Genomic DNA, 14,822 nt, shown 5'->3' on the forward strand with positions numbered 1-14,822 from the left:
GAGAATAGTCAATGGGGCATGGTGGGAGGCCCAAAGAACCAAGACCAAGATTGGCTTTGGCTAGTGTCCATAGTCTTCCCTTGCAGCTCCTTCAGGGCCATGACACCAGCAAGTGTTAGCTGAGCTATTATACCCCAGGTTTCCTAATTTTGAAAATGTTTCCTGTCCAAAGCAGCTTGGTCACTTCAGGGTCAGACTCCTTTTTCTCATTAAACACTGGAATTTTTCTCCAAGCGTTAGGCAGGGATGAACTCGCTAATTGCATATCCAAAGCGATGTGTTGAGCCCTGAAACCATATATACACAACCAACAGAAATGGACTCAGAAGGTATTATTCATGCATTAAGTTGTGCAAATTGAAGCACACATGCTTAACAAGGATGAAATTGGAAGGGAAGAATTTGGGAAGGGACAGACAGAGGACAAGGAAGGAGGAAAGTGATATACTGTATTTTAAAGTATATAAAAATGCATCTGTAATGAAAAAGTGGCTAGAGAGACAGCTTAGCAGTTAAGAGCCATGGGCGGTGTTATGGAGGACACATGTTCCATTCCCAGAAACCACTTGGTTGCTAACAGTTTCCCATAACTTCATTCCTAAGAGACCTGATTCCCTCTTCTGGCCTCTGCAGATACTGTGTAGACACTTTTAGGCAAATGCATGTATACAAAACACAAAAATAAAGCTTAAAAATTGAATTCCTTACAGAGATATCACAGCTCAGAGACAGAGCAGACAGAGCTAGTTAAAATGAACTTCCGTTACTGCATGAAAGCAGCTGTGGCCTTCCTCTGACAAAACCTGCTCAGAAGCAAAAGCAATCTTACTGTGAGACTAGAGTTGCTCAGCAGGACCTCATCTAAGAACAGCATGCACAGTGTCAATAAGTGACTTTTCCTTGATGTTTTCTGTATTTGTGTTCTTTGCCGTTTGTATGTGTAAGAATTAAAGGCAGTGTTACATCTTTTTTAAAAAATTCTATTGGTAACATCTTTTAAATGTAGATCATATTGCATGATCCAAAAGATAGATTTCCTCTGTAAATCTCCATCCATGCAGGTAGCTAACATTGCCACCTTCTGTCCCTATTTATTTATTTATTTATTTTGATTTAATAAAGTTTTATTTTTTCAAATGTACAGCTGATTGAACCTGTTTATGCATCTTCACCAGCAGCTGGGGCATCTCCACCCTTTGTGTTTCTGGTATAAATTACTTGGGCTCTGTGTTTTGAAACCAGCTTGATAAGTCCTTTACTAAGTAGTTCCTGAAGGGCAGCTCTGGCCAAGGAACCTCAAATCTTCAGTCTCTCAGAGACCACAGTCGGAGTAATAAGCTTATAATTGGGCACTTCCTTACAGAGTTTGTCGTATGTAGCTTTGTCAAACAGGACTAGATTGTTGAGCTTCTCCTGAACTTTGCTTTTGGGCCACTTCTTTTTGTCCTTGCCACCAGACTTATTTACTGGGTCTTTGTCTTTCTTGGCCGACTTTCCGGCATCTTTCTTCTTTTCATCCTTAGGCGGCATGATGAAGCTCGGAGAGTGGCGACAACCACTGTAGCCTCCCTAAGATGTCGGGGAAAAAAAGCTTCTGTCCCTATTTAAATTGTTCCATGTATAACCTGAGGCCCGAACCTAAAAGAGACTTAAGGATGACAGCATAAGAGGAATACAAAATCTATTCTAGTCTGGCTCCTCTTAGCATTAGCTACATGCACAGTGTTGTTAGAGAAATTTTTGTTTATTAATCTTTTAAGAGTGTGGACTGATTTCTATCTGGGGAGACATACTAATTCTGGAACAACTACCTGTTTCTGTTGTGGGACATTTTGATTGCACTCTGTCAACTCTGGAGACTTGTCAATAAAGTTAAACCTTGAATCATGATGGAGCCAGTAACTAGCTGACTGGAATTAGCCAGAGAGAAGCCAGAAATTTGGGCAGAGAGGATGCACAGGAAGGAAAGGGCAAGGAATGGAGTTTGAACTTCCTCCTGGTTCTGGGACAAGGAAAGAGATGTGTCTCATGCAGTGCATCTGACCAAAAAGAAATGTCAGTTCCTACTCAGCATCTCTGAGCTATAGGTTTTTACCTCAGCCTTCAACTGCTGAGTTTTATTAATAAATAGAATTATAGATACTTAAACCTACATGTGATCGCTGCAACAGGACCAGAAACTTCACGAGGCCATGATTTGAGTAGCCAGTGGGATGCTGACTGAGGGGCCATAGGGCTGAAGACAATAATTAAAATACCAGCTGATATTTGCCTCTAAGCTGGTATAGAAACATCACAGGGTGCTCCAATGCATGCCACGGACATATGGACAGAGAAATCTTGCTAGCTGGTGCCGCCGAAGTCCTCCCACCCCCCAAATCTGGGTCCCTCTGAGACATCAGGACTCTAGAACATGGATGGACTCATGCTTGGAAATCATGGGAGGGGAAGGCTGGAGCTCTCCAATGTTGGTGCTGTTGCTATGAACAAACTGAGAAGTCAGCAGATATGGTTAGACACTTGAGATGTCCTTAAGGAGAGAGTAAATAATATAAAAATGAAAAAAAAATCCCATATTAAGAATAACAGTGTTACAATGCATGGAGTTGACTCTGTATAGTGCTACTATGGATGGCTTGCAAATTGAAAAAAATGAGGGATAAACCAGTTAGCTGGCATTGATTATAACTTCTTTCAGTTTGGTAATTGAGGCGGTTTGAAAGAAAATGGCTCCCAAGGGGAGTGGCACTACTAGTAGGTGTTGCCTTGTTGGAAGAAGTGTGTCACTGTGGGGTGGGCTTTGAGGTCTCTTTTTCTCTAGCTTCCCTCAGTGTGACTGTCAGTCGACTTCCTGTTGCCTGCAAGATGTCGCACTCTTGGCCCTGCACCATGTCTGCCTGCATGCTGCCATGCTCACCTTCATGACAAACCACTGAAAATTGTAAGCTAGCCACCCTCAATTAAATGTTTTCTATATAAGCATGGCCATAGTCATGGGGACTCTTCATAGTAATAATACGTTATAATTAAGGTATTAAGTCATATTTTATCCTTAAAAAGGTGGTTTGATAACTGCTAAAAAATGAAAATTTGGCTGATATAAGCTAAGGTAACTTACTGCTGAAGAAATATTTGACTGATAAAATACAACCCTTAGAAAGACTTACAAATGAAAATAAAAATTTGACTGATAACATAAAAGTCTTAGAAGGGCTTACTATTGATATACAAGCTTTAGAAAGACCTACTAATGAAAATAAGAAAAATACTCTTATGCAGACAGGGGAATTTAGAGCAAAACCCACCATACCATTACATTATGAAACTGAAGAGGGGCAGCCTAAGGTTATTAGAAAACCAGCCTATAAGAAGGACCACCATATAATAGGCACCCCCCCCAAAGCTATGCAGAATTTAATGGGAATCCTGTAGAAATGTTAGATTTTAAGAGATTTAAAGAAGCAGTAATTTCTTATGGTATGCATTCAATTTTTATGAAACAGATGTTAAATTCATGGGAAACTAGATCAGAATTATTCCACAAAACTGGAAAGGTTTAGCTATAGCAACATTGGAAGCTGGTCTTCAGTTATAATGGGAAACATGGTAGAGGGAGGAAGCTAGGGTCATAAAACAAGTAGGACTAGAGGTATTGAAATTTCCCAAGACCACTGGGAATTTTCTTGGTGAGGGCAATACTGATTTGTAAAGATAATTTACAGTTGATGATCACATCTTGGTTCCATGCCATATAGCAGTTTTGAATGCTTGCAACAGGGTTTAAGAACCAGGAAAGAGGACTGGGTCATTTACTAAAATTATATAAGGCCCAAAAGGAGTCTTCATTAATTTTTTTACAAAGATTGAATGATATTAGATCCAGAAGTTAGAAGTTAGACAATATTAATTGAATCTTTGGCTTTTGAGAGTGCTAATTTATAATGCAAGGGTGTGATTAGGCCTTTAAAGTTAAGATCAGCACCCATAAATGAATGGATCTAAAGTACACAGCTGACAGTGGATCTCATGATACTTAAATAGGAGAAGTGATTTCTAGAAAAGTCAAGAAAGATCAAAATGTCAGATGTTTTAATTGTAGTAAACAAGGTCATTTGAAAAGGGTTTATAAGCAAGGTGTTTCTAGAAACAATATTTTCTAGAGTTAATACCAACAGAAGGCCTCAGCATTCTGGAGTGTGCAGAAGGTGTGACAAAGACTGGCATTGGACTAATTAATTCAGATCAACAAGGGATAGACAAGGGAATTCTTTGCCATCAGGAAACATCCTGAGTGACCTGATGCAGGCCCCAATATCAAATCTGGTTCAATCATTCCCTGTCATTATCAGAGAAACTCATCCACAGAGCAATTAAAAGACTCAGTGCCCATGGCTCTAGATGTGATAAAAGACAGAACAGTTTTAATGGTTGCAACAAAAAGCTCAGCAAAGACCAGAAAACAAGTATTTTTGGAAATTGGTATAATTAATCAGAGAGGCCAAAGCTGAAAATACAAACAAATGGTATTACAATTGAGGGTTTATTAGACATAGAGGGAAATGTAATAATAATTTCAACAAAACCTTGGCATCCAAATTTGCCTCTTCAACAGGTAAATGTTAAGCTTCTAGGAATTGGAACTTTATCTCAGGTAAAACAAAATGCAAGATGGGTTGAGTAGATAGGGCCAGAAAGACAGAAAATTAGAACTATATGTGGCTAACATAACAATGAATTTATGGAGATGTGATTTGTTGCAACAATGAAAAACACAGATTAACATTCCTCCAATCTTAGAAACAAACCATGAAATAAAGAGTGCTCCTGAGAGAAATATTAGAAGCTATCATCAAGAATGGTCACAGACTATGCAGGTTGAACATAAGTAGAGCACAGCAGCTGTTGGTCTTTCAAAGATGCCAATGACCCTACCTTTAAAATAGTTAACTGACAATCCTGTGTGGGTGAAACAATGACCTTTGACATCAGAGACATCATAGGGTCTAAAACAGCTGGTTCAGGAACAGCTAAATGCTTAACATATTGAGGAATTGACCTGTCCTTGAAATTTTTCTGTATTTGTCATGAAAAAGAAGTCTGGGAAATGGAGACTATCAACAGGTTTAAGAGCCATAAATAACGTGATTAATTTACAGCCTGGAATTCCCTGATAAATGATAAAAAAAAAAAAATCTTAAAACCTTTGCTGTCAACATGATGTTTCTTGTGAAATTCTGAGGCTCCTAGTATATATCCTACTAATAGCTGATCAATTTCATCATTTCCTTGTGCTAGAGGTTCTGGTAGACCTGTATGTGATGTGATACATGCTATATACAAGGGATGATTTCTATTTCTGATTGCTTGTAGTTGATAAATGACAAAATTCAGGGTCATTTGGAATAAGTTCAGCAGTTTCAATATGTAAAACAACTTTCTGTATATTGGGAGACAGTAACTGTATTAAGAGGTTCTAGAAAATATAATAATACCATGAGAATAGTATATACTTCTGAATTCTAAACTGAATCATAAGGGCTTTGAGCTAGTTTACTTAATTTTCCTGACTTATAACCATCCCTTAGTGGTTTATTTGTATGAGTATACAATGCAAGGTCTCAAGAAATTGGTGTTCCCTTTATTTTTTGAGGGAGAATCCAGTTACATCTTTTTGTAGACTGATGTCTCTTGCTTTAGGGAGGTTTATTACTAATCTCTCCCAACAAGGACCTTTTTCTCTTAACAGGACCTTCATTACTACCTTTTACCCTAAACTGCCTAGTCAGTTTCTACTTCCAGTTCCTAGCCCACCTCCGTCTGAAGAAGTAACCTTATCAGGCATTATGGAATTGGAGCAATAACTAATTTATCTCCTTGCAGCTGAATTTGGAGTATTAGGGACTCTAAAAAAAGTTCAGAGGAATTCCTTTCCTAATGTCTGAAAGGACTAAAATGTCTGAGGTTCACAAGACATCCTTTTAAATTTTATTTTATTTTTTTACATACCAACCACAATCTCCCCTCCCTTCTCTCTTCCTATCTCCTTCCCCAAATCCCTTCTTATCCCCTTCCTTATCTACTCCTCCTCTGTTTACATTCAGAAGGGGTAAGGCCTCCCATGGGAGTCAACAAAGTATGACATATCAAGTTGAGGCAGGACCAAGCTCCTCCTCCATGCATCAAAAATGGGCAAGGCATCCTACCATAGGGAATAGGTTCCAGAGAGCTAGGGGTACCACAAAAGTCAAGCTATACAACTGTCACCCACAAGAAAAGGGCCTAGTTTGGTCCCATGCAGACTCCCCAGTTGTTGCTCCAGAATCTACGAGCTCCCACAAGCTCATGTCAGCTCTCCTTGGGTTCTCCTATTATCTGCACTTCCCTTGCTCATATAATCCGTGATTCCTCTCTTCACCCGGACTCCTGGAGCTTGGCCCAGTGCTTGGCTATGGATCTCTGCATCTGCTTCCATTGAGCAAAGGCTCTGTGATGACAATTAGGGTAGTCACCAATCTGATTACAGGGGAAGGCCAGCTTAGTAACCCTCTCTAGTATTGCTAGGAGTCTTAGCTGGGGTTCCTGGGAGTTTCCCTGGTACCAGATTTCTCCCTAACTCTCTATTAAGATATCTCTTTCAGGGGACTGGAGAGATGCCTCAGCGGTTAAGAGCACTGGCTTCTCTTCCTGAGGCCCTGGGTTCAATTCCCAGCAATGACATGGTGCCTCATCACCATCTATAATGAGATCTGGTGCCTTCATCTCATCTGGCACTCAGGAAACATGCAGGGAGAACACTGTACATGTAATAAATCTCTTTTAAAAAGATATCTCTTTCATTACTCTCCCCTCTATTCCACTTCCAACTCAATCATTCTAATCCCTTATGTTTCCATCCTCCTCCCCTTCCTCTTCTCTTTCCCCTTCCCCACCTCCTGTTTACCTAGGACATCTCATCTGTTTCCTCCTCCCTGGTAGATCCGGGAGTCCCTCTTAGGGTCATCCTTATTACCTAGGTTCTCTGGGGCTGATGACTGTAACTTGGTTGTCCTATGGTTTACATCTAATATCCACTTAGGAGTGAGTACATACCATGTTTGTCTTTTTGGGTCTGAGTTACCTCACTCGGGATGATTTTTTTTTTCTAGTTCCATCCATTTGCCTGCAAATTTCATGTTTTCATTATTTTTTCTGCTGAATATTACTTCATAGTGTAGATGTACCACATTTTCTTTATCCATTTTTTGGTTGAGGGGCATCTAGGTTGTTTCCAGGTCCTGGCTATTACAAATAATGCTGCTGTGAACATAGTTGAGCATGTGTCCTTGTGGTATAATTGAGCATCCTTTGGGTATATGCCCAAGAGTGGTATTGATGGGTTTTGAAGTAGAGTGATTCCCAATTTTCTGAGAAACCGCTATATATGTAGGGTACATGAGATAGTCAAAGATGGCGCTGAGAAGTCAGATGGGCAAGTCCTGAGTTGTTTACAAAAAGAGTTATTAGTTGCCTAGATCAACCCAGATGAGGTCACTGCATGAACAGCTCATGTTCACTAGGTAAAGAGTAGGGTACCTAGACATGTGCTAGGCTGACCTTTAAAACCATCGGTTGGCCTAAAGAAAGAAAGGTCTAGAGACCTACAAGACTGACTCCAACTATTTGAGTAACCGTGGAAAGGCTACCATAAATGCCCTTTGTGGATAGTGAGATCAACAACTAACTTATCCACCATCATGGAGCCCTCATCTAGTACCTGTTGGAAACAGAAGTAAACACCCATAACTAAACACTGAGTTGAACTAGAACCCAGATACAGATGGAGAGGACAAGAACAGGCGGCAGAAATACATAGAGACAGCTGACCTGAACAAGGAGGACCTGAACAGGCTGATAGCTGGGAATCCAGCATGGGACTGACTCAGGCCCCCCTGAATATGGGTCTCAGCCAGAAGGACTGAGCAGTCTAAGGGACCTCAGACAGTGGAACCAAGATATATTCCTGGTGCACAAAAGGACCTTGTGGACACATCCCTCATGGAGGGATACTCCATTAACCTTGAGACAGGAGAGAAGTCCTAGTCCCTACTTCAAATGACTTGACAGATCTACATAACCCCGCCTGGATAGCATAGCCCTACATGTGGAATTGGTGTGGGGGGATGGGAGGGGAGGGTGGTCAGGGTGCATGTGAGGGGGGAGAGAAGGTAACAGGGAGAGACGAAGGGAGGGAAGGATGGAGAGGGAACTTGGATCGACATGTAAAATAAAAAAAATAATTAAAAAAAATATTGGTTGGCTATTTTACCAGTCTGCATGTCTGCATTTTTTTTTTTTTTCCTTTAAAAGATGCTTGCTATGGGACAATAAATGAGTTCTTGCTTGAGTAGACTCCCTGCTGTGTCTGATTGTCTTCAGGATTCTGGGAGGCTGGGAAACAGGCAAGCAGAATATGCATCTTTCCTAGGACCTAGCTCAACCTTCTATTGTTAGGCTAAGGCCCCTGCAATACTGATTTCCAAAGTAGCTGTACAAGTTTGCACTCCCACCTGCAGTGGAGGAGTGTTCCCCTCTCTCCACATCCTCTCCAACATAGGCTGTCATTAGTGTTTTTGATCTTAGCTATTCTGATAGGTGAAAAAGATGGTATCTTAGAGTCATTTTGATTTGCATTTCCCCAATAGCTAAGGATGTTGAACAATTCTTTAAGTGTATCTTGGCCATTTGATATTCTTCTGGTGAAAATTCTCTGTTTAGCTCTCCACTCTATTTTCAATTGGGTTATTTTGTATTTTGATGTCAAGTTTCTTGAATTCTTTATAAATTTTGGGTTGGTGAAGACATTTCCCCATTATATAGACTGATGTTTTGTCTTATGCACAGTATCCTTTGCCTTACAGGAACTTTTTCACTTCAGGAGGTCTCATTTATTGTTGATTTCACTGTCAGTGCTGCTGGTGTTATGTTCAGGAAGTAGTCTCCTATGCTCATACATTCAAGGCTACTTCCCACTTTCTCTTTTATCAGCTTCAGTGTAACTGGGTTTATGTTGTTGTCTTTGACCCACTTGGACTTGAGTTTTGTTCAGGGTGATGGATATGGATCTATTTGCATTCTTCTACATGCCATCATCCAGTTATACTAGCACCATTTATTGAAGATGCTTTCTTTCATCCATCGTATGTTTTTTTTTTTTTTTTTTTTGCTGCTTTGCCAAAAATCAGGTGTTCATAGGTGTGTAGATGTATGTCAGGGTCTTAGATTCAACTCAGTTTATCCATGTGGCTGCTTTTATGTTAATATCAAACTTTTTATTACTATAGCTCTATAGTAGAGCTTGAAGTCAGAAAAGGTGATATCTCCAGAAGTTCCTTTATTGTATGGGATTATTTTAGATACACTGGGGGTTTTGTTTTTTCCTTGGGATCTATTATTAAGTACCCCCTTTTTATTTCTGATTTTGTTAATTTTGATATTCTCTATCTGCCTTTTGGTTAGTTTGGATAAGGATCCATCTGTCTTACTGATTTTTTCAAAGAACCAACTCTTTTTGATTTTTTTTGTATTGTTTTTTTTCTCTCTCTCTCTCTCTAATATTATTGATTACAGTCCTGAGTTTAATTATTTCCTGTTATCTATTCTTCCTCAGTGAGTTTGCTTCTTTTTGTTTTAGAGCTTTCAGGTATGCTGTTAAATTCTTTATCTAGGTGCTATGAACTTTCCGAAAAAGCACTGCTTTCATGTGCACCATAATTTTGGGTATGTCTTGGATTAATTTTCATTGAATTCTAGGATGTCTTTAATATCTTTCTTTATTTCTTCCTTGACCCAGTGGTGGTTCAGTTGAGAGTTGTTCAGTTTCCATGAGTTTGTAGGCTTTCTGTGGTTGGTGTTATTGTTGAACTCCAACTTTAACCCGTGGTAGTCCAATAAGATACAAGGTATTATTCCAATTATTTATGTATCTCTTGATGTTTGTTTTATGATCCCAGGATGTGATCGATTTTAGAGAAGGTTTCATGAGGTGCTGAGAAGAAGATTTGTTATTTTGTGTTTGGGTGCATGTTCTATATATGTCTAGTAAGTTCACTTGAGTCGTAACATCTGTTAGTTCCTTGGTGTCTCTGGTAACTTTCTGTCAGACCTGTCCATTGGTGAGAGTGGGGTATTGAAGTCTTTCACTATTCATGTGTTGGGTTTGATGTGTGATTTAAGCTTTAGTAATGTTTCTTTTACAAATGTAGGTGCCCTTGTATTGGGGCATAGGTGTTTAGGATTGAGATTTCATCCTTATGTTTTTTTTTTTTCCTTTGATGAGTATGAAATATCTTTCTCCATCTCTTTTGATTAATTTTAGTTTGAAGTCTATTTTGTTATCTTTTAGGATAGCTATACCAGCTTGCCTCTTAGGTCCATTTGATTGGAAAATCTTTTCCCAACCCTTTACTCTGAGGTAATGCCTATCTTTGAAGTTGAGGTTTGGATCCTGTTTTGGTATCCATTCTGTTAGTCTGTGCCTTTTTATTGGTGAATTGAGTCCATTGATATTAAGAAATATTGTTGATCAGTGATTGTTATTCCTGTTTTTTGTTTGTTTTGGTGGTGGTGGTGATGATGGTGTGGTGGTGGTAGTGGTGGTGGTGGTGGTGTTGTGTGTGTGTGTGTGTGTGTGTGTGTGTGTGTTTGTTTCCCTTCTTTGGCTTTGGCTATTATGAGATTATCTATTATCTGTGTTTTCATGGCTATAACTGAGTTCCTTGGGTTGGAGTTTTTCTTCTAGTACTTTCTGTAATGCTGGATTTGTGGATAGGTATTTTTTTCAAATTCTTTTTTTAATTTATCATATTTTTTTATTTTACATGTCGATCCCAGTTCCTTCTCCCTCCCATACTCCCACCCCCCCCATCCAATCCCCCATCCACTCCCCAGGGAGGGTGAGGCTATCCATGAGGGGGTCATCAAAATCTGTCAAATAATTTGGGGTAGGGCCTAGGCCCTCCTCTATGTCTCTAGGCTAAGAGAGTATCCCTCCATGGGGAATGGGCTACCGAAGTCCATTCGTACACTAGGGATACATCCTGGTTCCATTGTCAGAGGTCCCATAGACTGCCCAGTCCTCCTGAGACCCACATTCAGGGGGACTGGGTCAGTCCTACACTGGTTTCCCAGCTATCAGTCCGGGGTCCATGAGCTTCCCCTTGTTCAGAACAGCTGTTTCTGTGGGTTTCTCCTGTCTATTCTTGACCCCTTTGCTCATTACTTCTCCCTATCTACAACTGGATTCCACTGAGTAGTACTCCATTGTGTAAATGTACCATATTTTCTTTGTCATTCTTCAATTGAGAGGCATCTAGGTTGCTTCCAGGTTGTGGCTATTACAAATAATGCTGCTATGAACATAGTTGAGCAGATGTCTTTGATGCATGAATGTGCATCTTTTGGGTATATGCCAAAGAGTGGAATTGCTGGATCTTGTGGTAGACTGATTCCCATTTTCCTGAGGAACAGCCATACTGATTTCCAAAGTGGCTGTACAAGTTTGCACTCCCACCAGCAGTGGAGGAGTGTTCCCCTTTCACCACATCTTCTCCAACATAAACTGTCATTGATGTTTTTGATTTTAGTCATTCTGACAGGAGTAAGATGGTATCTCAGAGTTGTTTTGATTTGCATTTTCCTGATGACTAAGGACGTTGAACACTTTCTTAAGTGTCTTTCAGCCACTTTAGATTACTCTTTTGAGAATTCTCTGTTTAGTTCTACTAAATTGGTGTTTTATTTGGTGTTTTCATGACTAGCTTCTTGAGTTTTTATATGTATACATATTTTGGAGATCAGCCCTCTGTCAGATGTAGGGTTGGTGAAGATATTTTCCCATTCCACTGGCTGCTGTTTTGTCTTGTTGACTGTATACTTTGTCTTACAGAAGCATCTCAGTTTCAGGAGGTCTCATTTATTAATTATCAATCTCAGTGTCTGTACTACTGATGTTATGTTTGGGAATTGGTCTTCTGTACCAATTCATTCAAGGCTACTTTCCACTTTCTCTTCTACAGAGACTCAGTGTAATGGGATTTATATCTAGGTCTTTGATGTATTTGGACTTATGTTTTGTGCATGGCGATAGATATGGATCTATCTGCAGTCTTCTACTCACGAGTGTCCAGTTATGTCAGCACCATTTGTTGGAGATGATGCTTTTTTTCATTGTATAATTTTAGCTTCATGGTCAAAAATCAGGTATTTGTATGTGTGTGGGTTAATATCAGGGTGTTTAATTTGATTCCATTGGTCTACCTGTCTGTTTTTCTGCCAATACCAAGCTGTTTTCAGTACTATAGCTCTATAATTGAGCTTGAAGTCGGGGTGGTGATGCCCCCAGAAGTTCCTTTATTTTGTTTTGGCTATCGTGGGTCTTTTGTTTTTCTATGTAAAGTTGAGTATTGGCCTTTCAAGATCTGTGAAGAATTGTGCTGGGATTTTGAATGGGATTACATTGGATCTGTAGATTGCTTTTTGGTAACATTTCTATTTTTACTATGTTGATCCTACCTATCAAAGAGCATGGGAGATCTTTCCATTTTCTGGTATCTTTTTAATTTCTTTCTTGAAAGATTCAAAGCTCTTGTTATACAGGTCATTTATTTGTTTGGTTAGCATTACCTCAAGATATTTTATGTTGTTTGTGTCTATTGTAAAGGGTGTTGTTTCTCTGATTTCTTTCTCAGCCCATTTATCGTTTATATATAGTAGGGCTACTGATTCTACTGAATTTTGTTGTTGTTGTTAATCTTGTATCCTGCCACTTTGCTGAAGGTGTTATCAGCTGTAGGAGTTCCCTGGTAGTTTTTAGGTTTACTTATGTAAACTATCATCTGCAAATAGAGACTTCTTCCTTTCCAATTTGTATCCCCTTGATCTCCTTTTGTTGTTTTATTGCTCTAGTTAGAACTTCAAGTACAGTATTGAAGAGATATAGAGAGAGTCGACAGCCTTGTCTTATTCCTGATTTTAGAGAAATCACATTTAGTTTCTCTCCATTTAGTTTGATGTTGGCTGTTGGTTTACTGTATATTGCTTCTATTATGTTTAGATATGTTCCTGTTATTCATGGTCTCTCCAAGACCTTTATCATGAAGGGGTGTTGGATTTTGTCAAAGGCTTTTTCAGCATCTAGCGAGATGATCATATGGTTTTTCTTTTTCATTTTGTTTATATGGTGGATTACATTGATCGATTTTCGCATGTTGAACCATCCCTGCATCCTTGGAATGAAGCCTGCTTGGTTATGGTGGATGATTTCTCTGATGTGTTCTTGGATTTGATTTGCCAGTATTTTACTGAGTATTTTTACATCAATGTCCATGAGGGATATTGGTATTTAGTTCTCTTTCTTAGTTATGTCTTTGTGTGGCTTGGGTACCAACGTAATTTCAGCCTTGTAAAAAGAGTTTGGCAATGACCCTTCTGCTTCTATTGTGTGGAACAGTTTGAAGAGTATTGGTATTAATTCTTCTTTGAATTTCTGGTAGAATTCTCACTGAAGCCATCTGTCCCTAGGCTTTTTTTGGTTGGGAGGCTTTTGATGACTGCTTCTATTTCGTTAGGGGTTATAGGTCTATTCAAGTTGCTTATCTGTTCTTGATTTAATTTTGGTAAGTGATATCTATCCATAAAATTGTCCTTTTTCTTTAAATTTTTGAATTTAAAGAAGAGTCTCTGGGTTTCCTCAGTGTCTGTTGTTAGGACTCCTTTTCATTTGTGATTTTGTTAATTTGCATGTTCTCTCTCTGCCTTTTGGTTAGTTTGGATAAAGGTTTGTCTGTCTTATTGATTTTCTCCAACCAACTCTTTGTTACATTGATTCTCTTTATTGTTTTCTTTGTTTCTACTTTATTGATTTCAGCCCTCAATTTGATTATTTCCTGGCTTCTACTCCTTCTAGGTGAGTTTGCTTCCTTTTGTTCTAGAGCTTTCAGCTGTGCTATTAGTTCTCTAATATGACTGTTCTCCATTTTCTTCATGTAGGTGCTTCAAACTTTCTTCTTAGTACTGCTTTCAAAGTGTCCCATAAGTTAAGGTATGTTGTGTCTTATTCTCATTGAATTCTAGGAATTCTTTAATTTCTTTCTTCCTTAACCCAGAAATGGTAAAATTGCACATTGTTTAATTCCATGACTTTGTATGGTTTCTCAATTTGTGTTGAGGTGTTAGATTTGGCAGATTAGGGGAATTGGGGTGTTGAGTTCTTGAGACTACTTCCTTCTGATCTAGGGGCATCAGCCTCTTGAGAGACCTGAGAAAATGGATGAGCTGGCCTCATCCTGGACTAGCTGGTTGCTTTACTGTCCATGCTTTATGAAACTGTGGGGCATCTCTTAGACCTGGCCAGACACTGACAGAGCAGAGGACAAAGTCAAGTTTAGGAATTTTTTTTCTTAGATTCTGGTTATTGACAGAGGGCTGTGTCAAGTGTCAAAGCTGTCTTTGTGGGGCTGCAATCAGAACCAGCCAAGCAGCCCCATGTTTGTACCTGAGTGGGGAGTATGGATGAGGGAAATCTAGCTATAGACAATAAAGAAAAGACATAGACACAGAATAAAATCAGGAAGGCCGATCACTCAAAGCTGAAATGCCAGGAGTTTATTTTTTTACCACTGTTATATACCTTAACCAAAAGGGGGAACGTGGTGTCATGTATACAGAACAAACAGACTTTTCTTCCTCTTTATTCTAAGGGTTCAGTAACCATACCTCAGATTCAACTTCTTGTTCCATACCTAGCCTTGAGGATCTGGAGTAGCCATGCCTCAGACCAGTTCTGT

At 39.3% G+C, this 14,822-nt stretch overlaps 1 pseudogene; it reads right to left on the reverse strand.

Moving 5' to 3' along the window:
- Positions 1-1,108: 1,108 nt before the first annotated feature.
- LOC127217271 (40S ribosomal protein S25-like) lies at positions 1,109-1,561 on the reverse strand (annotated as a pseudogene).
- Positions 1,562-14,822: the final 13,261 nt, after the last annotated feature.

Source organism: Phodopus roborovskii, unplaced genomic scaffold, assembly GCF_943737965.1.
Source record: "Phodopus roborovskii unplaced genomic scaffold, PHOROB, whole genome shotgun sequence".
Lineage (NCBI taxonomy): Eukaryota > Metazoa > Chordata > Mammalia > Rodentia > Cricetidae > Phodopus > Phodopus roborovskii.